Here is a 23,488-nt window from a genome sequence, read left to right as displayed (position 1 = left end):
CCATCAGCCCATCCACTGACTCCTTGCCGATCACCTTCGACCTCATCGGTTGGACGGTGTGAGCAGTTTTCGCCAGATGTTTACAAGCAGTACATGTGTCTGTCTCCAGTGTTGGTCAAAGTTCTGTGCACATGTAATACTATGGAGTACTTTGCTCTTGAGTTCATGGAAAAATGTGAGGAGATCAGTCCTTCCAAAAATAACATTATTTCTGTAGGAGTCAATGGAAACTCGAACGGATATATTTTCAACACAATGCAATAGTCGACCCAAAGAAAGATAATTTCTGGAGTTTGTGATCCCCCCCCCCCCCTTTTCCCATCTGTCCATTTTCCACAGACATGCTGTTTGTTTTTATTGTCTTTTTGATTGGGGCTTGTGACTTATTTGTTACAGGGTATGGTTAAAAACCTGTATGGGCCTGTATGAAAAACACATACAAAATAATAAGAACAACGACGAAAGGGACCTAAAAAATCATACATAAGTTGAAATGTAAATTCACTATAAAAATGAATGCAGAATTATAGAGAAATGCAGATGAGCACAGTTTATTTATAATAAGAACTCTTTCCATGATTGATTCCTATTGTTCCACTTTAAATGATCTGGTATTTTCGTACATGAACAACACACAAAAGTACCCATGAAACATACATAATCATTCCACAAAAGCATTGTCTGATTTCATTGAAAACTGACCACTTTATGTTTTAATGTATAGAGATTATTAAGGTTCTCACTTGTCTTGTTCCTTGTCTAGGAACCAAAAGTTCACGCTGTGATTCCTTAGCTCCTCCTAGCCTGTTGAAGTGTTGTTGAGCAAGACAATGAAACCTTTACTCTGTGGTTAACAAACACTCATGGTTCATCTATTATGGTTAAATGCAGAAGAACATTTCCTGCAAGGGATTAATAATGAATCCAAAAATTAGCATAGTAATAGCTAAAAACGTTAGTAAATATGAGATTTCATATGTGATATCTGAATATCTAAAGATAAATGTACACAAAAATATTATTGAAATATGGTCAATCTGAAAAAAACTAAAACCCCACAAAGAAACACACCTATTCTAATGTCATAAAGATTTTTTTTTTTTGCAGTGGCAATAATTTATTTGAACAAACTGAAGAGGGAGTTCAAGTTCCCTGCGTTATCGATGCCTTGCAGGGACATTATGGTTCAGCACCCTTCTTTTTTTCCTTCTGGCTTTTCCCTTCAGGGGTCACCACAGCAAATCAACCTTCTCCATCTAACCTTATTCTCTGTATCCTCCTCTCTCACACCAACTAACTTCATATCCTTTCACATTACATCCATAAATCTTCTCTTTGGTCTTCCTCTAGACCTCCTGCCTGCTCCAATTGCAGCATTGATATCAGCGAGCATACATGTCGTGCACCAGTCCAACACACTTCTCTGCCACTCCAGTCTTCCTCATACAATACCGGAGTTCCTCTCTCGGTACCCTGTTGTATGCTTTTTCTTGGTCTACAAAAGTGGCCTTCTCTGTACCTTTACATAAGCATTCTCAAAGCAAATACTGCATCTGTAGTACTCTTTCTAGCAATGAAGCTATACTGCTGCTCACACATGCTGATGTCCGGTCTCAGTTTAGTCTAGCTGCCTCTCGTAGACACTTCCATACCTCCACAGATAAGTCATCAGGACGAGCTGAAAGTAATCTCTGTTACTTTGTGGTCTACCATAGTTACCTCCTCTACTCTTCCCTCTCTTTCATTTTCCTCCATCAGTTCTTCAAAGTACTCTTTCCATCTTCCCATCACTCTTCTAGCTTCTGTCAATACATTTCCCTCTCTATCCCTGATCACCTGGAACTGCTGTACATCCTTTCCATCTTTATCTCTCTGTTTTGCCAACCTGTATAAACCCTTCTCTTCCTTCTCACTGTCCAACCGAGCTCACAAGTCATCGTATGCCCTTTGTTTTGTCTTCGCTACCTCTATCTTTACCTTACACTGTTTCTCCCTGTCTGTTCTCTTCAGTCCCCTCGTTGTCCTACGTCTTTGCTAACTGCTTTCTCTTTATATACTCCTGCGCTTCCTCATTCCATCCCCACGTCTCCTTATCTACTAAGAACTCTCCCTGATCACGTTAGCTGTCGTTGTCCTGTCATCTCAAAGCTCTCCCTGATCACCCAGAGCCTTTCTCAACTCCTCCCTGAAAACCATACAACACTCCTCCCTTTTCAGCTTCCACCACTTTGTCCTCTGCTCTGCCTTTGTCCTCTTGATCTTCCTTGTCACCAGAGTCATCCTACAAACTAGCATCCTATGCTGTCTGGCTGCACTCTCACCTACAACTACTTTGCAGTCACTGATCTCTTTCAGGTTACCTCGTCCATATAAGTTGTAGTCTACCTGCGTGCTCCTACCTCCGCTCTTAGAAGTTATCCTATGTACCTGTTTTTTTCTGGAAAAAAGTATTCACTTCAGCCATGTCCATCCTTTTTGCAAAGTCTACCACCATCTGTCCCTCTGTGTTCCTATCCTGGATACCAAACCTGACCATTACTTCTTCATCCCCTCTCTTGCTTGCACCAACATGCCCTTTCACTTTCTCACCTCTGGGGATATTCTGCATCACTTCATCAAACTCATCCCAGAACGTCTCATTCTCCTCTAAGTCACGTCTGACCTGCGGGTCATAGCCACTAACAACATTGAGCATCACACCTTCAATTTCCAGTTTCAGACTTATAAGTCTATCTGACATTCTTTTCACCTCCAGAACATTCCTCACAAACTCCTCCTTCAAGATAACTCCTACTCCATTTCTCTTCCTGTCGGTACCATGATAGTACAACTTAAAACCTGCTCCTAAGCTTCTAGCCTTACTACCTTTCCACCTGGTCTCCTGGACACACAGTATATCCGCCTTCCTTCTCCGCATCATGTCCACCAACTCTCTAGCTTTTCCTGTCATTGTCTCAACATTCAAAGCACCTCCTCTCAGTCCCAGACTCTTGCCTTTCCTCTTCTCTCTCTGCTTCCGAACAAGCCTTCCTCCTCTTCTTATTCGACCCTCGGTAGCCCAATTTCCACTGGTACCCTGTAGGTAATCGGCACCGGTGGTGGTCGTTGTTAAGCCGATCCACGGCTGATCCATTTTGAGATTCTTAGGTGTGATTCGCATATTTGGTTTTGGCACAAGTTTTACGCCGGGTGCCCTTCCTGACACAACACAAACGTTAACATTCATAGACCTGAAAAACAAGTAAATATAAAATCAAATTCTGTTAAACATAGATAAACTACTAGGAAACAAGAATTTTGTACAAAACAAACAACTTGTATTGTTTCTCCTTACAGTCACGAGGGATTTCACAACCTTTTGGAAGACCAGACCTTTTTTTTTTATTCCCCTTGAAGAGAATTTCTCTTCATTCAAAGGGGGTTGATCCAACTGCACAGCACTATTTGAAAGTAATGCCGGATACTTCTTTACAAATAAACACTAACAATCCCAGTTTTGAGCCATGGAGGCATAAAATTGACTTACATTTCTTTATCATTCTTGAAGATAAACAATATCTTGAAAAATATATGTATTTTTTATATGAAGAATTGATGAGCTTCAATTATTTTCATGTACTGTACTGTACTTGTACATGTATCTGTATATTTTTACAAAAAGACATAATGACATTGTCAAATGTTGATGAAAGATGACAACTTTATCTGTGTTGAAGCTGCAAAGATGTTATAAGGGGTTAAAATTTGCCAAGTGAAATTTTTGTCTCTTTTGAGACCAAATGTATTCAATAAAATGCCCTTATCAGCAATTGATTTTTCTTCTAAGAGTACATTCGTGCACAGTTTTACAAGACTCTTACTTTTTTCAATTGAAAGCTCAATCATTAACAAAATTAACCTTTGCCTTTTTGGCTTGTGAAGAAACCAGAAGATAGCAATAACAAAACAAGTTTTAATGTTTTATAATGAGAAGTAAATCAATGCACGGTGGAATCATTTTTCAGATCTTTGTTTATCGAAGAGGGAGGTCATCTGCAGGGAAATTATTGTGTTGAGAAGAAATGTCACAGTTAAAAGCAATTAATATGATATTAATTTTAATATATTGATATAAAATATGACAGCTGCCATTTTTCACTAACATTATAGAAATGTTAAGATCATATCAGTAAGATGCTGATGCCCTGTATTAACAGTAGCTCAGTGTTATCCTCCAGAAAAGACTGGTTTGTTTATTTGCCTCTTTTGGCTGTGGCTCAAGGGTCCTTGTGATTTGAGTCAACCCCCGTTAAACACACACACACACACACACACACACACACACACACACACACACACACACACACACAAACAATTGAATTCATCTGCTTATGAAGCAGGGAGGGAATCTGTTTGCCATGTAGGAGCCAGTAGGAGCATCTCGCTGTGGAAGCTCTGTGTTGGGAAAAATCCCACTCCGCCTTGGTCGCCGTAAGCGACTTTGCATCATGTGGCGAGTTGATGTAATGATTTCCATAGAGAAAACAGTGCGAGGAGATTTGTGTTTAAGCATATAAGCAGGGTTGGGTCCCTGCCTTAAGGTCATGAGCTTATGTCTGTAGCTGATTTGTGCGAATGTTAAACAGCAGGCCCGAATGCGTCTCCTTTGTCCTCTATAACTGCTCAACTGCCAGCAGGAGAACCATCCCTCAGTCTTTCTAAAGAACTCAGATACATCATGCTGTCAGCTTGTTTCTCGCCAGCTGCCCGCTTTTCTGCATGTTGTGAGTTTCTTAGCCTCGCTGTTGATCTAGCCTTAACAACATTTCAAAAAGAAAACTGTTTTAACTTAAATCAGTTGTAAAATTCTTCATAAATTTCATGGGACAGTGAATTTAAGCTTTGTTTTTTTCAAGTGTGAAATTCATTTACGCTGGTTCTCTCTTTCGTTGTGAGACTCTCAGTTTGGGTTGACTTGACACCTGTATCATTTTAGAATTTATCTCTATTATATTCCATTCCATCATACGCTTATCATTGTGGTATTAAAATCTTGATATTTTTAGCCCTTTTTTTTTTTCACCAATGTTGCTGCTGATAGTTTTTATTTTAAACACTGTGAAAATGATTAATCATTACAATTATTAAAAACTAGCAAAATTAACACCAAGAAAAAAAAGCTAGTGCCCTTGAACCCAGACACAAATTACAAAAAAAAATCCACCAGATATGTTCTAAAAAATAATTAAGCTACTTATTTGTAATAAAGATAATGGAGTTAATGGAATTAGATTTTTGATTGATTTTCCTACCAGCGTAATGTGATTATATTTTCTTCCAAAACAGGAAGTGTACAAACACCCCGTGTTACAATCCATTTCGAACCAAATGTACGTAGAACTGTGCCCGTCGCCATAAAAGATCCAACGCAGATGTGAACATAATAAGAATTAATCAGGATTTGGCGGTGGCCTTACAGGATGCACCTTTTCTTTTACTGTGGCTGGTATGAGCAGGATGTTCTAAAATAACTGTTGGAATGTCTTTGGAAAGGATGAAATGTTTACTTCCAGAACCTACAAATCAAACATTAGGTTAAAACCAGACGTACAACATATGCTCGCTGAAAGTCACTATTTTCCATGCTTTTTCCAACTTTTAATGGAAGAATTACATAAGCATTCAAGAAAAAAAATTCCATGAAAATCATCATTAGAAAAGAATTACTGGTGTTCTAGTACAGGAATGTGACTCTTCTGTATTGTGTAATAAGTGACTGAGAGCAAACCAAGAGTCTTCAGTTAAAGCTCATGTGCAGTGCTCAGTGGTCTTTAGCTGCAAGGAGGTGTGTGTGTGTGTGTGTGTGTGTGTGTGTGTGTGTGTGTGTGTGTGTGTGTGTGTGTGTGTGTGTGTGTGTGTGTGTGTGTGTGTGTGTGTGTGTGTGTGGTCTGCACTCTGTAAGCAATATTTTTGTCACTCTGCACTGTAAAATGTTCTTAGACGTCTTACATGTTTGATCCATGAGTTTGAAGTTTATTAATGATATCAGCAGGATCAACGCAACAATCATTGTAAGTTAATTTGCAGTCCCACGTGGTCGCAGCTATTTTTTCCACAATACTTGTTTCATTATTTACAGATTACATTTTCCTTTCAATCTAGTAATGGTATTATAACGCTCTTCTTTTCTTCATTCACTCACTCACTGCTTCAACCACTAATTCCAATAGTTTTCACTCACTCGCTCACTTACTTCTTTTCTCCTTTGCTCACATCTTCACTTGCTCCCTCACTTGTATGCTGGTTTTCTTATCCGTCCCGGCTGCTGTCCATCATGCCCTCAGTTGTGCCTGTTAACTTTGGCGCTTGCCATGTTATTCCGACCCATTCAGGAAGCAATTCTGACGTAAATCACTTCCACTTTTATTCAAACACTCTCAAAGTTCTCTGTTACCAGAGCTCCAGCTATTTCCTCAGACATTCATATACATCACAAGTAGACTTGCATTCTGATATACTACTCTTTGACTATCATATCAATGGAAAACTATATAGTTTTGAGCCTGCAATTGACTTGAAACTCCATTGAGACTCGAATGTTAATACGGTTTTTGACTTTGCTTGCAACCTCATGTCATGTCAGTCTGTGTTTTTTTTTTTTTTAAATTATCTATTAAGTGGATTAGAGCTGCCTCTTATCGCAAGTTCATTTTGGGCATTGAGAAAGTCCTGGTTAACTATACATATTTTTATGCATGTTAAAGAGTTTCTAACTCAAATGCAGTTGCGAATATTTAAAATAATTTATCAAATATTCCATACCTCTTTATAGAGAAAGCAGTCTTTAAGTCTGTTTCAATTGTCAGCTGTGTAGAACATTTTGTTTCTTTTTATTTATTGACAATACTTTCTATGTATTAAAAGCACAAAAACTTGAAGCCAACATTAAAAAATGACCAATGAAATGGGCACAAAATTAACATAATCAACTTTTATAAAGTCATAAAATTGGAAATTGCAAATGGAGCAGCTCTTAAACTGGACCTGATGTTTTTATCCAGAAAATACTTTTTGGAGGCTGCAAGCAAACTTATCAGTTAAAGTTACACCTTAAACTCAGCTGTAAATGGTGTGACGCTACTGTAGTGATTTAATCTATGTTCCACCTTGATAAGCATAAGCTTACAGCTGTATCTTTGGCCATACAAGGAGATTGTGTTAAAAAAAAAAGAGGAAATACAGGCCTAAATGTTTTTTATTCTGGTGATATGAAGATGACTTGGTCCAGTAAGTTGGGCTTGAAAGATCTCATGGTTCAGCATATAATTTCAAGCATTTCCTCATAGACTTACACTGAGAAAGACAGTATAAAGTGGTATATTATTTTTGGGTGTGCCAAAAACAATTTTACATTTTTACCGTTTTTGATTTGACTCCCATGGATGGATAAATTTAAAAATTATTGTATCTCTTTATTAAGAGCAGAGTGATTAGCCAAATGCCAGTATTATGAAGTCTCTAGTGTTCTTTCTCTCTGGGCCAACAGAGAACGTGGATGTCCTGCCATTTTTTCCATGTCATGGAAAAGCTTTTAATGGGAATCAATTGATGTCCCTATTGTCGCCCCTCCCCGTTGTATTACACATCAGTTGACTTGGTCTTTGATAAAGCAACTGCTATTGTGCGATTATACCATCTTACTAACCTGTGCGTGACCAAAAAATCAATTGTTTTGTTTTTCCAAATTAGCAAGGAGTATAGCTGTTTATTTGTTTTGTGTCATTAAAAAAAAAGTGATTTAAATTTTGACTACCACAATTGTCCACCTTCATGTTAATTGTCAGTGCTGCCGCGGATGAAATGTCGTACCCCAAATTGTGGCGAGGAGCAGGGAGGCTGTAGGGTTACAGCAAATGGAGGTTAAAGTCACAAGCCATCTTTACTCGTCTTAACAGACTGACTGGAAACAACGGGAAGCAGGCCTCTCCCTTTAGGTCTCACTCTGGTATTTGTGGAATCCGCTTTGGAACAAATAGGCCACTTCCTGAACCATTCCCTCTGGGATTCTCTCATGGAGGAAGAGGAATGAGCTTTTGAGAATAAGTGCTGATGTTGGAGGGAGAGAACGAAATGTCAATGAATGTTTCTGACAACATGTATACGTGCCTCGTTTGTGTTAGGACAACACTCTTGACTCTTGGGCACATTTTTTCCACATTTCACAGTATGGTTAAAATAATCTGGAAGCCAAATGTAACATTTGATGTGCTATATAAAACCGCCTTTCCAACTTTGCTTTAAATTTAAGAGGATGCCCTTAATTGCATCATCATGCATATTGGGTATTTCATAAATCATAGTGAGATGGCTATTTGGTAGAGTGGTCACTTCTTACTTCCGACTACCGGTACTTTGGATCTTCGGTGACTGAATTGCCCTTTTTGTAAGTCGCTTTGGATAAAAGCGTCTGCCAAATGACTGTAATTTGTGTAATGTAATAGTGGTGCTAGAGACCAGGAAGCTCTGGATGCATTAGCATTAAGGGCTAGTAAACAAAGATCCGTGGCATGTACTACCCACACTGTTATTTATCCATGAGTCTGTCCAGTATATTGTTTCTGTCTAGTAAAATGTGACTGGCCACAGTGGATCTGATCACACGTAATACAAACACAGCAGCTAAATAGCGCCACATGCTAGGCTGACTAAGAGGGCGTCATGTCACCAAAAATACGTTTCTGTCTCCCATGTACTTTCCCCGATTGGCTTTGCAAATCATTAGCACCTAATCAAATTAAACCTGTTGTCGAGTACCATGAGAAAACACCCTAACCCTTTTGTCGAATAAATGACTGATACCTATCAAGTTTTTCACATCATAATGTGTTGAAACTAGTAGCGACACAATGTATGTTTACACAAGATGTATACACACACTCAATGGGTAAAATGTAAGAAACAATCCTTTTGAAGTCATGATTTTCAGCATCCATTCAAGAAGTGAAGTCAACTCAGTTCCCCCATTGTCGCAGGAGTATTTTCACGCTGTCCTTTCCTGTAAAGCCTGTGTAGAATCAGGAAACACACTGCTGAGCTACGTAGGAAGTCATTTTTCCTCGATTGGTGAGGCCCAAATTGAAAGATAAAAGATCATGATCTTTTTCTGCTTTCACAAAATCTTAACAGGTATGAAATATACTTCAGAGAGCCAAACGCTCATATTGTATGAAAGCTTGAATTTGATCTTATGCTGATTCAGGGAATCAAAACCAAGGGCTTTCAGTATTGGCAGTGATACTAAAAGTGCAATATGTCTGTGTTTCTTTCCTCGGCACTGATGTTTAAACATGTTTTAAAGCACCAGTGCTGGCATGCAGAATGTCCAAGTCTAGAAAGGTCAAATTAAAATGCGAGGCAACCTTTTGTTTTTCACAGACAAGCAATCCACAACTGTATGCCTGAGGATTGCTTCAAGTCAAAACAATGGGCTATCAGTTACTGGCAGACTTGTGAAGTTTGTGTGGGCATCATTCTTTCAAATGTCAGCTTCTTGGAGTGCATGAATTAGGATATGTGAAGCTTGTTTTAGCTTCATCCTCTTTGTTTTATGACTAACACAATTTAATTTGGCTATAAACAAATTGATATACCCTGTTAATACCAATAAAATGTGATTTGAAATACAATTTTCTCATCATTTATGGACAAAAAAAAGGCAGTTTTCTTCTCACGCCCTTACCTATCTCCTATTTTCCCCACAAGGCCGGCACAAGTACGAAAAAGACATGCTGCATATCAGAAAAGTTGATGTGCCTCATTCTTTCTTTAAGCCTCATAGTTCAGTGAATAGTAAGCTGAAGAAAGAGGAAAAGATGACAGGAATGTCATCAGACAAGTTTAGAACTATTGATGTGAAGTGACCTTACAAGTAGTGTCGCATACACACACACACACACACACACACACACACACACACACACACACACACACACACACACACACACACACACACACACACACACACCTGTACGTATGCACAATTTCAGTCTGAACAATGTGGCTATCTTAAACCTGTTGTGAGTTTCATTATCTTACCTCTTGTCTGTTTGACATAAACACAAGCCCACAATTTACCCATTAAATCGTTATTTTTGGTTTCTACAAATTCAATCCATTTAATCGTATCTTAGAGGCTGGATTTACAAGGAACTTGCAAGGAAAAAGCAAATCTGTTACCATGACATTGCTGGGTATGGGGTGGCAGTTTCATTATGAATGAAAAACAATGGTATTTATACGTTTACATTTGTTTATATGTACAGCCCTGCTAAACAGTCCATTTTTATTTGCAACATACAAATCAATCATAGATGGACAGCTTCCTCTTAATGTGCTCTTGTCTGAATATAGTACATCATGTGATTGTACACTCAGACTTGGTACTGGATTTAGGTGGGGCAGGTGAAACATGCACGGATTGTGAGTAAGAGGTGTTTTGCTAAAGCAGGTTTTTGAAACACAAAGCTCTTTCAGTTATCATGAGACTGTTGTGCACATTTATATTGGGTTGAATTGTTCGTTTCTTTAAAACAACCTAAAAACAGGTACCACATTTGGTCGGTTGATTCGTAACTTACACACTTTTTTTGAATCCTTTTCCATGTTTTCAAAGATGTGGACATGACAGGGAGACACATAGCAATGTCTTATGCTGGGCTTACACTATTCAACTTAACACTCTAGATTTTGTTAGGACTCATGTAAAACTATCAACTTATACTCGCTCACCTCTTAAGACTGGCTTGTATAGTCTTAAGTCTTTTTTTTTGCCATCATGGTAAAATTTTTTGCCATCATGTATTGTTTTCACTGGGTATTTGTAGAGCCTCTACTATTTCAGTCCAATAATAACAATCAGAAGACAAACAATGAGATCAGAGAAACTTTATTTGTACCTGAGGGGCAATCGGAGGGCATAAAGGGTAGCATGGCAACCTAGAATAAATTGACATCTATAAATTTAGAATATGTGTAATATGTAAAATAAAGTTAGATAAAATAAAGGGAAGTAACTCCAACATCAGTGAAATGTATTATTATTATTATTATTTTTAATAATTATTATTGCTTTTCTTTTTTTTTTTTCTCTCTGGGTCATGAAATGTTGAAATATTGCCATTGTGCCAGCGGGGCTGTTCCGCCCTCGGCTCCACCATCTGCTCCTCTTTATGGATGGTCCGTATTGATTATTGATTGTCCATATTCAGTCACTGTTCTTGTTCATCCATTAGGCAAACAAATACTGTCTCTGCCACCAATACAAACACCGGATCTGGTGATTGTTTGCCTCCCACGTTTCCCTTTTCTGGTTTTGTCAGAGCTCATCTAGTGGTTCTAGTCTTTATTCAGTCTTTATGGTGACGCAGCGCTAAGACTTGATAGTATCAAACATGTTTGTTTGAAATTAAGTTTAGGACAAGACTGAGCTACGACTGCGGTAACTTAAAGGCTAAGAGAGAAGAGATTCTGCATTGGTGCCATAACATACAGTAAGCCCACCTCTTTAATGATTTACCATACAAAACTAGGCCATCCCCATTCCAGTATTCATTCTTTGCTGATGTTGTGTTACATCAGAATTGTTTATTGTCACGGTCTTCTGGTGTTTCTTCCATCTCTATACAGGGACACTGTGACATCAGTGTGGAGCAAGTAGTTCCACCCCAAATTTGATTTTATACAGACTGCAAGACATGGTGAGATTTCAGGCAGACACTGAAAGTGTGACTTAAAACCTCATGCGTATACAAAAACATGACTTTTAAATCAAAGCATTATATTATGTCTTTAAATCCAGGTCACTAATTTATGACTCCAAAATTTGCTGGTGTACCACTTTGTCAATTAAAAAATATATATAGGGAGCTCTGTTTCTTTAAACACATGTTTTTAATTGACTTATGAGTCACAACAGTGACTTTCACTGGATTCTTACTTTAATAGAAAGTTATATACAGAACTAATTTGAAATATTCCGCATGGGATATAAGAAAGAAGAGTCTTATAAAAGTCTTATTAAAGCACTAATGCTTTGGTTATGCTAACATGTCCACTGCTGCAGTTTCATTTCTGATTTGTCACGATCAACCTCTCCTCTGACTGTTAAAGGATTTGTGCTTGATGCGTCTTATTTAATTACAAAAGGTTAACCAAACACTGTCGCTGCTCTTAATCCTCTTTCAGAGCCGTTGCCTCTCACTCGGGCCTTCGTAGCATCCAATGACCAACTAGCCAGATCAGTCTCTTACCAGATGCTAGATTGAGACTGAGCTGGCCATCCTGCTGAGAGCTAATCCCTAATGCCTTTCCAGAGACTGGGATTAACCAGTGCTGGTTTTGTGAAAGAGAAATAAGGTTTAGAATTAACTGTCTTGCAGTTACAGAGGATTACTACAATTTCTGGAAAAAGACTTAAAAAAAACAAAAGAAAACCTCAAGACTGCACATTATGCTTGTAAACATAGAACCATCTAAGGCTCTTATTTATGGGTCAACGATGACATCATCTGATGAGATGTTTAAAAGGAATAATGAATATGGTAATTATTAACCACTTAAATGAAGATTATCAATAACCATGATTTTACAATTACAATGCAGCAGTGTAAATGCTATTGCATCCATGTGTCACTTATGCATGACAAGCCTGCATTAGTGCAATAGACCAGTTTATGTTTTGTATTTTGTGTTTTTGCATTTCAGAATCAGAAAAACTTCATTTGTCCCTGAGGGGCAACTGGGGTGTACATGGGGTAGCTGCATTGAAATTGTGAATAAGAATAAAAAAAAGACAAACAAAAAAAACATATATATATATATATATATATATATATATATATATATGTATGTGTGTGTGTGTGTGTGTGTGTGTGTGTGTGTCTGTGTAATAAATCTGTAATATTTGGGGAATGTAGGTAAGTACAATGCATGATGGAAATGGCTTTCTTTCTATTTGGATATTGTTTTCATATATTCATTCACACATTTCCATTCGGCCAGGGCAGACTATTATGAGTTACTTGTTTTTTTTCTGAAATTAAAGCTCATCAGTTAAGTAGTTTATGTCTTACAACTGATTAATGCACAGGAGTACTGCAAGATTTTCTTTTTAAAACACTAATCCATAGTTGAAATTGTGGTTGCTTATTTACTAAAATTACAATACACATCCGTGTGTACCATCTTCTTTCCAACGTATACTGCAACTTGCAATTTCTCGCTGCATAATTTATTACTCAAGCTTGTTATGAACCAGTGAGAGCAAAGAAACCAATGTTTGTAGAAAGTACTTTATCATAAAGTTGTTTCAGATTGAGTGAGAAGTCACCGTCCCTTAAATGTCTCTGCTTTTGGCTGAGCTTCTTTCCCTCGGCGGCTTTTGAATGCACATAGGTCATCAAATTTTCAAGTGTTACCAATCAGAAACACAAGAAGACACAAGCACTTAATACTGCTTTCTCTTGATAAGAGGAGGCTCTTGTGTGAACATTCAATGCGGTTTTGGACACGGATACTTCATTGTGTTCTCTTAGAGTTTGACCATTTGTCAAATTTCTACTCCACAATCTTTTTTCTCTTGTAAACATAGGATGCCGACTGTTGTTGGATGTTGGGATGGTTGTGATGCTCACACTCTATCTGAATTATTCACCAATGTGCTGCTGGCTTGTAAATAATGAAGGACTGAAGGAAATACTTCACAGTAAAAAGGAGCAGCTGTTCTTTTGGTAGGTGTTTTGTTTCGGTGTCAGAGCTCGTGATGATGTAAAAAACAAAGTGAATGTTGATGTACATAAGAAAATTGTTCGAAACCCAGTGAGAAGATTTCCCCTCAATAAGTAGTTTTTGTGTATCCAGAGCTTGATATAGCTCTATTGTCCCAAAGCTATTAAAAACACGTCCCTGTGAGACACAGTGTTCCCTCTTAAACATAAACAAACATAAAGTGGAGTTCACGGTATGTTGACCTCAGTACACTGCCCTTCTGCAGACCTCCTCTCCACATCCTAAATAGATCTGAAGCTCTGCTTACGGAATCCGCAATTGGATTTTTTTTTTTTTTTTACCCCGTTTCATGAAGCATGTCACAACAGTGATTTCTGTGTTTCGAGACGATGACATACGCTTCCCGCTAACATGAATGTAGGGTCATTGAGAGTGCCTACAGTGACGGCTTATTCATTTCAGCAGTCTGCTAAATACTAACTGATGTTGGTTGAAATAGTTGGGTGCTTTGTATATCATGTTCACGCTCTCCTGGCTTGTCTTACTGTGGTATTGTGTTCGTAATTATAATTGTATTGTACATCCAGGCATGGAACATTGTCTATTTTTACATCAAGACAAGCGTTTTCTTCAGTGTTACATTTTTAATATCTTCATTTTTAGTTTAGTTGATGGTTTTATGAACAATTACCTTAAAAATCAGCTAAAACGATCATCTGTAGACATCTAGAATTTATCTTAGAATCAAAGGAAGTGCCTCAAATTTAACAAAGAATTGCCCCAAGATACAGAAAGAAAGCATTCACCAAAAAAAAAGAAATAAACAGGAGATACTTTCAGTATTGAAAGGAGAATGTAAGGAATTATTTTAATGCTATATTAATGTCTCTTCTGGCTGATCTCTAGACAAAGAACCTGGTGGTAGGGAGGGACCATTGCTCTTTAAAGTGTGCTGCATACCTAAGATTCCTCTTTGTCAACATTTTTCTCTCTGTACACATTCATGTCCTCCTATGGCAAAACCAAAACATTCATGGAAAATACAGGGATCTTGCTAATACTCATTTGATTCTTGCTCTCAGTTTGATCACTGGGAGCCGGTGGAAAGCTGTGGTTAATAATCCAGCTCGCAGAATCCTCTGGGGTTTGTGTGGGGGACGAAAAAACAAAACAAAAATATTTTCAGGTCATTCTTCTGAATTCTAAATATGCTTTGGTGTGACAGTGACGTGACAGTATGTTTTCACACATTCATTCTGTGAAGACTCACCCAACTTTAATTCACAAAGACTTTAGAATAATTCCATGTATCAGAAAGTTCAGCTCAGTGACAGAGAAGAAACTGAATGATAGTTTATTCTAATGTTTACTCTTGAGAAGCTTGCAGTCGTCTGAAAAGCCATGAAATGCAGAAGGGAAATACCAGTGTTTGGTACCACTTTCAGGCAAAATAGTGCTTATTTCTGAAGACAAGAAAAGTTCCTATCTTTTTTCAAAAATACTGAGTGAAGGGACCCTTAAATTAGCAACTTTAGCGTGGAGAAACATATTCCTGAGATCTCCCTGGAAGCTGGAGCAAGAACAGAATATTCTCTGATTTTGTTTATTTAAATGTCCCAAAAAGCAATTATTTTGAAGTTAATAAACAGATAAGATAAAACAAAAATATTGCAAAATATTTTTATTTGTTAGCACGTTTCAGATCTGCTCGTATCCGGATTACTAGCCGTATATTTGTCACCGCCAAGTTTTGCTGGGACCACATTTCCCATGAACCCATTCAGTTATTTCTGCTGCCTTTCTTTCAGAGCCCAGAGCTGCAGTGCGTGTCTGTCAGATGCCACAGCTTGTTTGGCCACTTTGAATGCTGACTGCTGCTCCTCTAAAACACTGCTGTCAGCACACTCTTTCTGTCCACTGAGCACAGTGACACAGCAGACCCCACAGTCAGTGCACCTGACAGCACACATCAACGAACCTTTCTCTTTACATTGCCACTGGTGGAGCACACTGGACTACCACAGCTAATAAAAAAAGATGACTTGATACACACATAGTTTTATATTCTTAATACATTAATCACATAGGTCAGGGGTCGGCAACCCACGGCTCTTCCATCTTTACACCGCGGCTCCGAGTGGCTTGAGGAAAATAAATTATAAATATTTAATTGAAGTGTATTTCATTTGTGTTAATTCCTTTTTTTTACTTTTAGTTCTAAGTTGGAAGATTATTGTGATCTTGAAATATTAAATAGAATTATATTTATTATTTTTCGCCGCTCAAAATAACGTCACACTGGCGGAAGCCGGTATACCCGCCAGTCGGTAAAGTCCCGATTTGGAGATGCTGTGCGCAGAAGTCCAGGCGCAGAAGTCCCATAAACCAGGTAAAATAAATATTTATGAAGATATTTTGCAAATATTTATTTTTTATTGTTTACTGACACAGTGATTTTTTTTTCCCGATTTATTTTTAAAATTCAGGTCAAGGCTCCGCTACACGCTCTGAAAGCCCAAAGCTCAAAATGAGTTCATTACATAGATAAAATTTTATTTTCTCCATAATACTTTGTGAATTTCAGAAGCAACACACGACACACTTGTTTAAACAAAGTGTAAAGGTAATAAAAAGCAATATATACAGTGGTACCTTTATTTTAGACGTCAAAAAGTAATTGCGGCTCCCAGTGTTTTCTTTTCGGAGGAAACCGGGTCCAAATGGCTCTTTGGGTGTTACAGGTTGCCGACCCCTGACAGAGGTCTAGTCAGAAGATGCACAGACACTCGATAGGCCCAATATTATAGTTCATCTTTTAATTCTGATTTATATTGATCACATTTGAGTAGCTATTGAGTTTGAATAGACCGTAACAACTCGCTGTCCTGAAATGTCACGTCAGTTGTCAAATATCAATGTCAAAAAGACTTCGAGCAGACGGTGCATTTTGGTGGTTTGTTTTCATTCATTTTAATGGCTTCGTTTAGCGTTAAGATAAACTCCAAATGTGGACTTAAAACCAGCTAAAAGTCATTAAAACGTCACCTTGAATAGAGGTTAATGTATTGACATTTGAAAGATGTTGGATTGTGGTACTTTGAATTAAAAGTGAGGCGATATCAATGTCAAATGTTTTTCAGCATTCAACCAAATATGAACCAAACATAATAACACCATTTTCACAACTTTCACAACCTGTGTCCAGCTGCAAAAGGAGATATAACAAATTGATCAAGCATATGGCATATTAAATATGTGTCTCTGTAGTTTATTTTATTGCACTTTACAGTCATACCGAGCTTAAAACTGATACCATAGTTGTGGGGGACAGGGGGATGACAATATAACAATTTTTTAATATTTTTTTTTAAATGTAGTATTTAGTATTAAATAGTTTGTTTGTCGTTTTAGCTTGCTGAATTAAGAAAGAATTCCAAAAGCCACAATAAAGAGATTGAAGTATTCCCGAATACTTTCTTTTCTTAACATGCTGATGCAAAATGATGAGAAAATGCAATCAATAAATTGTCAAGATCAAATAAACATCAGCAGTAAGTAGCAAGGTAAGAATCTTTGCAAATTACATACAGGTATTTAAATGGCATAAATTTTCCAAGAAATTCTTGGAAATTCTTTAAAAAAATTATGATCAGAAGTACTCTATTTGTTATAAAAGATACAAGAATGGTTGCTATTAAAAAGGGAAAACAGCTTCATGGGAAAGGGCTGTTCTGCTGCTATCTTTTTTTTGGCGTGAGGGTCTGGAGGAATTACAAGAATGTTTGTTCTGCATTATATGCAAAATATGAAAAGTTGATGTTTGTTACATGGGGTTAAGTTTTCCCAGTGTTTGGTTCTCAGTGACAGCAGTTGTTATTTTTTGTGCAATATTTTTTTCAGCGCTAGGAATTGTGTTTAGAGGCTGATTACCAGTTCTATATATGATGGCAGGATTTGAATATTCCATAGGTCCCTTGTTCAGACTGCTGACAAGAAACAGCTATTATTGTTGGACAAGCCGGAGAATTCCTGTCACGCCAAATATAGAATATCAACAAAGAGGCTGCCTGAAAGTTATAATAAAAAAATCATTAGCATCTTCAGTTTGTTTCACCCTAGTTTGTGTTTGTTTTAGATCATATTGAAGAGTCCAAAAAGGGAAGGTGTTTTTATCCTTCATTTTCTCTATTTTCTGTCACAATTCAATAGAGTTTATCCGAAACTTTAAATCTTTTCTGTGGATTTGATAACTTCAGTTTGCTGTTAATGAAAAACCATCCAATTGCATTTTCTGGATGTGTGTGTGTGTTTAATTATCCATTCTGAAAAGGGCCAAAGCCAGGAAGTGTTTTGTTCGGCGTAAGAGTTGCAGCGGATCTAGATCTGCCATTTCCTTTCTCCAGAGTCAGTCCAGCCTTTTCATTTGAGTCACAGGGAATTCAAAGCTGGATCGAGGGGGTTGGAGTGAACAGGAACTCCCATTTAAATTCCCCTTAGAGCCATTGGATGGGTGTTGCTACTATTTGTATCTGGGACAGAGGGAAGTAGCATTTCGGAGCATGTTCAAACACACAGCCAAGATTACAATCTTTTTTTTTTTTTGCTCTTGTTAGAACACTCACTCCAACACAACTATTCTCTTTTGACATATAAATATCCTGAAAACATAGTCTGTGGTGCTACATTTTTTGAGATCAAACCTCAAAGAAAGAATCATGAATACGTCTGATATTAACCACAACAAGACTTGAAAGACTTGACTGATCTTTATGAAGATAAACCGATTTTTACAGACCGTTCGCTTAGAGCTGAATGTCGTGTGTTGAGACGCATTTTGTAATAAAGGTGCATTTTGTAATAAACGTCCAAAATGTAATAACTTTTTCATTTCATTTTGTAATAAACTGCCCAGAAGCATTTTGTAATACATTTTGCCACATTATATAATAAGTTATTACATTTTAAGAAGATTATTTCAAAATGCTCTCGCAACTTTTTTATTCTCTAGGAAATGTAATAACATGGAATTTATAGAATATTCTCTGTTAATGCAACCTTTGAATAGTGTACTGATAGTAATTGCTAAGTGCAGCTACTAGGCTAATACAGTGATACTAATAATAGGCCTAGCTTTTACAAATACTTTAAAGTAAAATAAAATACAATTAACAGACAAATAAACTATGCTTTAGAATTGTTATTACATAATGCACCATGTTATTACATTTCCTAGAGAATAAAAAAGTTGCAAGTGCATTTTGTAATAATCTTCTCAATATGTAATAACTTATTACATAATGCGGCAAAATTTATTTTAAAACGCGTTGGGGCAGTTTATTGCAAAATTCGGCTGTATTACAAAATGAAATGAAAAAGTTATTACGTTTTGGATGTTTATTACAAAATGCACTGTTATTACAAAATGCGGCTCAACAGTCGTGGCACCACTCGTTATAAAGTCTGGGGTCGTCTTTGTCATTTGGGTCGGGGTGTGCACGTTCGTCGATGACTGATCAGTCCAAATTTGGCTCCAAACACTCATATGTAGCCGTTGCATTGTTTAGTTCGCAAGGACACAGGCTTTCTCTGCAGCTGTTTTGGTGTTTTGGCTCTTTTTTATCTTCTTGTCTTTGGTGTTTGAAGGAGCTGAAAGTATTGGACAAATATACCTATAAATAGATCAATATGCAGGTGAGCTACTGTGGCATATCCTGCAAAATCACTTATTAATGAGCACGCACACCCACACACACACCCACACACATACTCAAAGGTGACGCACCAGCAGGCATGGAGTGCCACTCATGTTATCTGGAGTTGTGTTTCTGTTTGGGCAAACAGGGCAGTGAATAGCACAGTGCTAAATCTATCATCCCTCAGCAGATCCAAGCCCAGAGGCTTGTGTGGGCAGTGGACGTGCTGTGTAACGGACTCATTGTTCCCCACGGTGTGTGTGTGTGTGTGTGTGTGTGTGCGCTGATTATGTAATTCACATTTAAAAATGCAAAGTTACATTTTTCTTCAAAGTATTATTGTTTTAATAATGTGATGTTGGATGTTTGTCCTCTGTAAATAATCATTATTTGATGTTTAGTTTAGATAATACATTCAATTCTGAGATCCCATAATTCAATTCAGGATCTTCTCAAACAATTATAGATTTTTACAAAATCATTTAGTTATCATTTCTATGACTATGACTAAATAAGCTAAAGGGATTTCTTTTATTTTTATTTTCATTTGGTTGCTGTGTCATGAAGAAGTTAAGCCCAACTGTTTGCCTCTGGTTTTTGTCTGAAACCAGATTTTCAACCATAAACACACAAAGAAAAAATAAACACACTTAACAAATCAACCATTCAGATGTTCTTCGGGAAAGAACAATACTTATTTTCAGGAAACAATATTCAGCAATCTTTTCATCCAGTTTACATTAGTGAACCCGAGGATAAGTGTATCTATAATACTTCTTGTTTACAAACTATTTAATGGCACAAGAAAACTACACCCTATAAGAAATACTGGACCTTTGCTGTGATGATACTGAACTTCCACCATCAACGTAGAAGTGAGAATTGACCAGGTCAGAATTCATTATTAAGTTATCGTGCACAAGAAGTCGCTGCTGACGGCGAGTAGCTGACGGCGTCAAAGCTGCCAGTGAAAATGATCGTCCCTGATGGTGTTAATCCATGTCTTATCCTGGAAGGTTGTTTCCTGTGAAGCAACTGCTGGCCCACACAGACCAGGTCACAATTGTTGGAAACGTAGGACTTGTTTAAATAGCAATATCCATGTTTTGTCCGACGCAGGCATTCCACAGAGATTACTGTTGGCAGGCTGAATTAGCATGCAGGAGGAAGTAAGGCATGGCTGCCGCTGATTGCTGTTCAGCCTGGTTGTCATGTTTTCAGATGAGCAGCTCTTCATAGAAATAGTACTGGAACTCCAAAAGTACTTCAACCTCTCTGACTGTCCTGTGAAGAATCCTCCATTCAGTTAATATACTCGTGTCAGCTGACAGCTAAAGAAGTAGGATTCCTTCTCTTCTGTATGTACCTGCAATTACTGGGAGAGATATTATGTAGATATTATAGACAAATTCCAAGTAACATCATTAGCTATTACAAGGCTGGGAATGATGCAACCTGCTCTTTGAATGTGTCATGCTAAAATGGATGAAAACTATGATTTTGTGCATTAATTTCGCTTTTCATGTTTTAAGAAGTATCTTAAACCGTATTTAAGAAGTTTAGCCAAGAGTTGTTAATGTAATTTCTTGATAGTTTTAGCTCCTTACTTTCTCATTTTTCAGCCGACTGCTGATATAGGCAAAAAGTTTCCCCATAACTTCCAGATCACTCGTGGAACTTAATGAATAAATGAAGCTTTATTTTTATTAGACTTTACTTTGTGTGTAATATACAGGTGTGTAGATTATATAACACATTAAAAGTTACCAAATCAAAAGATACATGGAAACTTTTGTTGAAAAGGAGGACAATAAAAATTCTGAATGCTTCCTGTTCAGTGCATGCAAGCAAGTGTGTGTGTGTGTGTGTGTATGTGTGTGTGCGCTGAAATATGTGTTAGTATCACATGTGCATCTATACCCACAAAGACAACATGCACTCTGTGTGACTCACATCTGCCTCCCAGCTGAGATATGGAGTTGTTCAGTAAGGCATCTCGCACACACACACACGCACACACACACACACACACACACACACACACACGTGCGCACACACACACACGTCAATTGTCTTGAGCATCTTTTACTTTATGATGGTGCATAATGTGTGCATAGTAGGGGCCCTTTACACTGTGTTTGCTTGAATTGTTTCTGTATTTCAAATGACCTATGATATTTTGACTTAATCAGTTTCTTTTTCAGTTGCAAGGGATGATAAAAGAATATCTATACGATCGCATGTAGCTGATTGCAGGATTGGAATGCAGGATCGTAACAACTTTTGGGACGTCTGTTGATTACATTTTGTACATAGACTGGACCCTTAGTGACACTATAAATGGCATGTCTACCTAGTTTTATTATGTGAGCAAGTCATTCCTTATCACTTTTTTTGGACATTTTGGTTTCCCATCGAATAAATTTTTCACAATTTTTATCTGAAGGAGGCAGAGACAAAACTGTGTAACCATAAATAAACTTTATTTTGGAAATGTGATATTGCATCTTGAGATTTTAACTTGAAAATAGAAAATTAATTTCCTTTACAACATACGGTTCACTAATTTATGCAGAATAAGATTTTTATAGGAAGTACAAGAAGTACATTTATTAAAGATCAGCAAAATGAATTAGTCATAAATGATATTTAATTCATCTTAAAATGTATGAAACATTAGCTTTTAATAGGCAAATAATGACTTTAAATCAGCACACACTGAAAATTGTACGACTTGACTTGTAGACTAGAATTGCAAGAAATATCTGAAAGATGCAGATCAGATTAACCTGAAAATAGAGAAAAATAGCTTGAAATGTTCTAATAATAGAAAAAAAAATCATGAAAAAATTGATAATGTAAATTTAAGAGGTTATATGGATGGTGATGTGTCTAAAATGTGAAGCAAGGGTGTCAAAATGGGAGCCACTCATTTCAGTCCGGTGGCCAAATCAACTTGTCCCTTACAAATACATTCATTTCCCCCAGAATGAAAATGTTCTCTTGATGGCAAAATGATTGAATAGATTATGGTATAATCCTGTGTGTGCGTGTGTGTGTGTTTGTGTGTGTGTGTGACAGATTTGAGATTTGGCAACAACTACTGTTACCATCTGCTGCTATCAGAGCCTAACGGAGAACGTTCTGCTTGGAGCATGAAAGTAGCGTCACGTGTCGTTGTGGAAATGCGATGTGAAGTTGACCCATGTCAAAGAAGAGGTGAAAGGAGAAGGGCTGTGACCTAATGTTTCTAAACACAGTATGTGAAGCAGTCAAAAGGAAATAAAAAAATATATATATATATATATATATATTTTTTTTTTTGAACAAGCTCTTAAAATCACAATATAGCGAGCATATTATATTGAATAACTGCTCTTTTCATTTCACTCCAGGAACTCCCAAACTCACGCCCCCATTGGACTGTTTCTTCAGTAACTCATAAAAAGTAGCTTTATTGTTTATTATGAAATCTGTCTGAGAACACCATCCTAGAAAAGCCTCAATACCAAGGAAATGAATGATAGGCATCTCTAGCCATGTTCCCTTGAAATCAGTATGCTGGAAATGACACCATGGTTTTCCAAATGAGACAGTATATTGTTGTCTAGACATGTTTCACACAAGTTACTGACGCGTCTCACTCGGCGATGGTAAAAACCATGTTACGTAGAGATGTTGTAATATGAAGGTTGTTTTAATGTTCCACAGTAACAATGTTCATACTTTAACTTCACTTGTGGTCAGTTGGCTTGCAGGAATGCATTGTGGAACGGTGTGGTCCTTCAAACTTATTTTCCAACTAAAACCTAGATGTATTACCATCTTAAATTTGACGAAGGTTGGCCAATATAGTTATTCTTTCAAAAAGTTATGATGTTATGCTGGACGAAAGAATTTTATTGGTATAAAAAGTGGCATCAGTGATAGTGCATGTCATTCTTTACATCTCATGCTTTTTTTTCCATGTATGAATTCAATTTTTTTTGTATAGGCATACAAATGAAAGTTATTTTTTTCTAATTGTAACA

The 23,488-nt window shown here is 37.3% G+C and overlaps 1 protein-coding gene across 2 annotated transcripts in view; it reads left to right on the top strand.

Moving 5' to 3' along the window:
- myo18ab (myosin XVIIIA b) overlaps positions 1-23,488 on the top strand; it is a 153,723-nt gene that overhangs the window by 4,528 nt on the left and 125,707 nt on the right. The window lies entirely within an intron of this gene.

This window comes from Fistularia commersonii, chromosome 3, assembly GCF_037954325.1.
Source record: "Fistularia commersonii isolate RoL2024-O1a breed Wild chromosome 3, RoL_Fcom_v1.0, whole genome shotgun sequence".
Lineage (NCBI taxonomy): Eukaryota > Metazoa > Chordata > Actinopteri > Syngnathiformes > Fistulariidae > Fistularia > Fistularia commersonii.
Note: the sequence above shows the minus strand (reverse complement) of the source record. Positions and strands in the feature narration are given on the sequence as shown.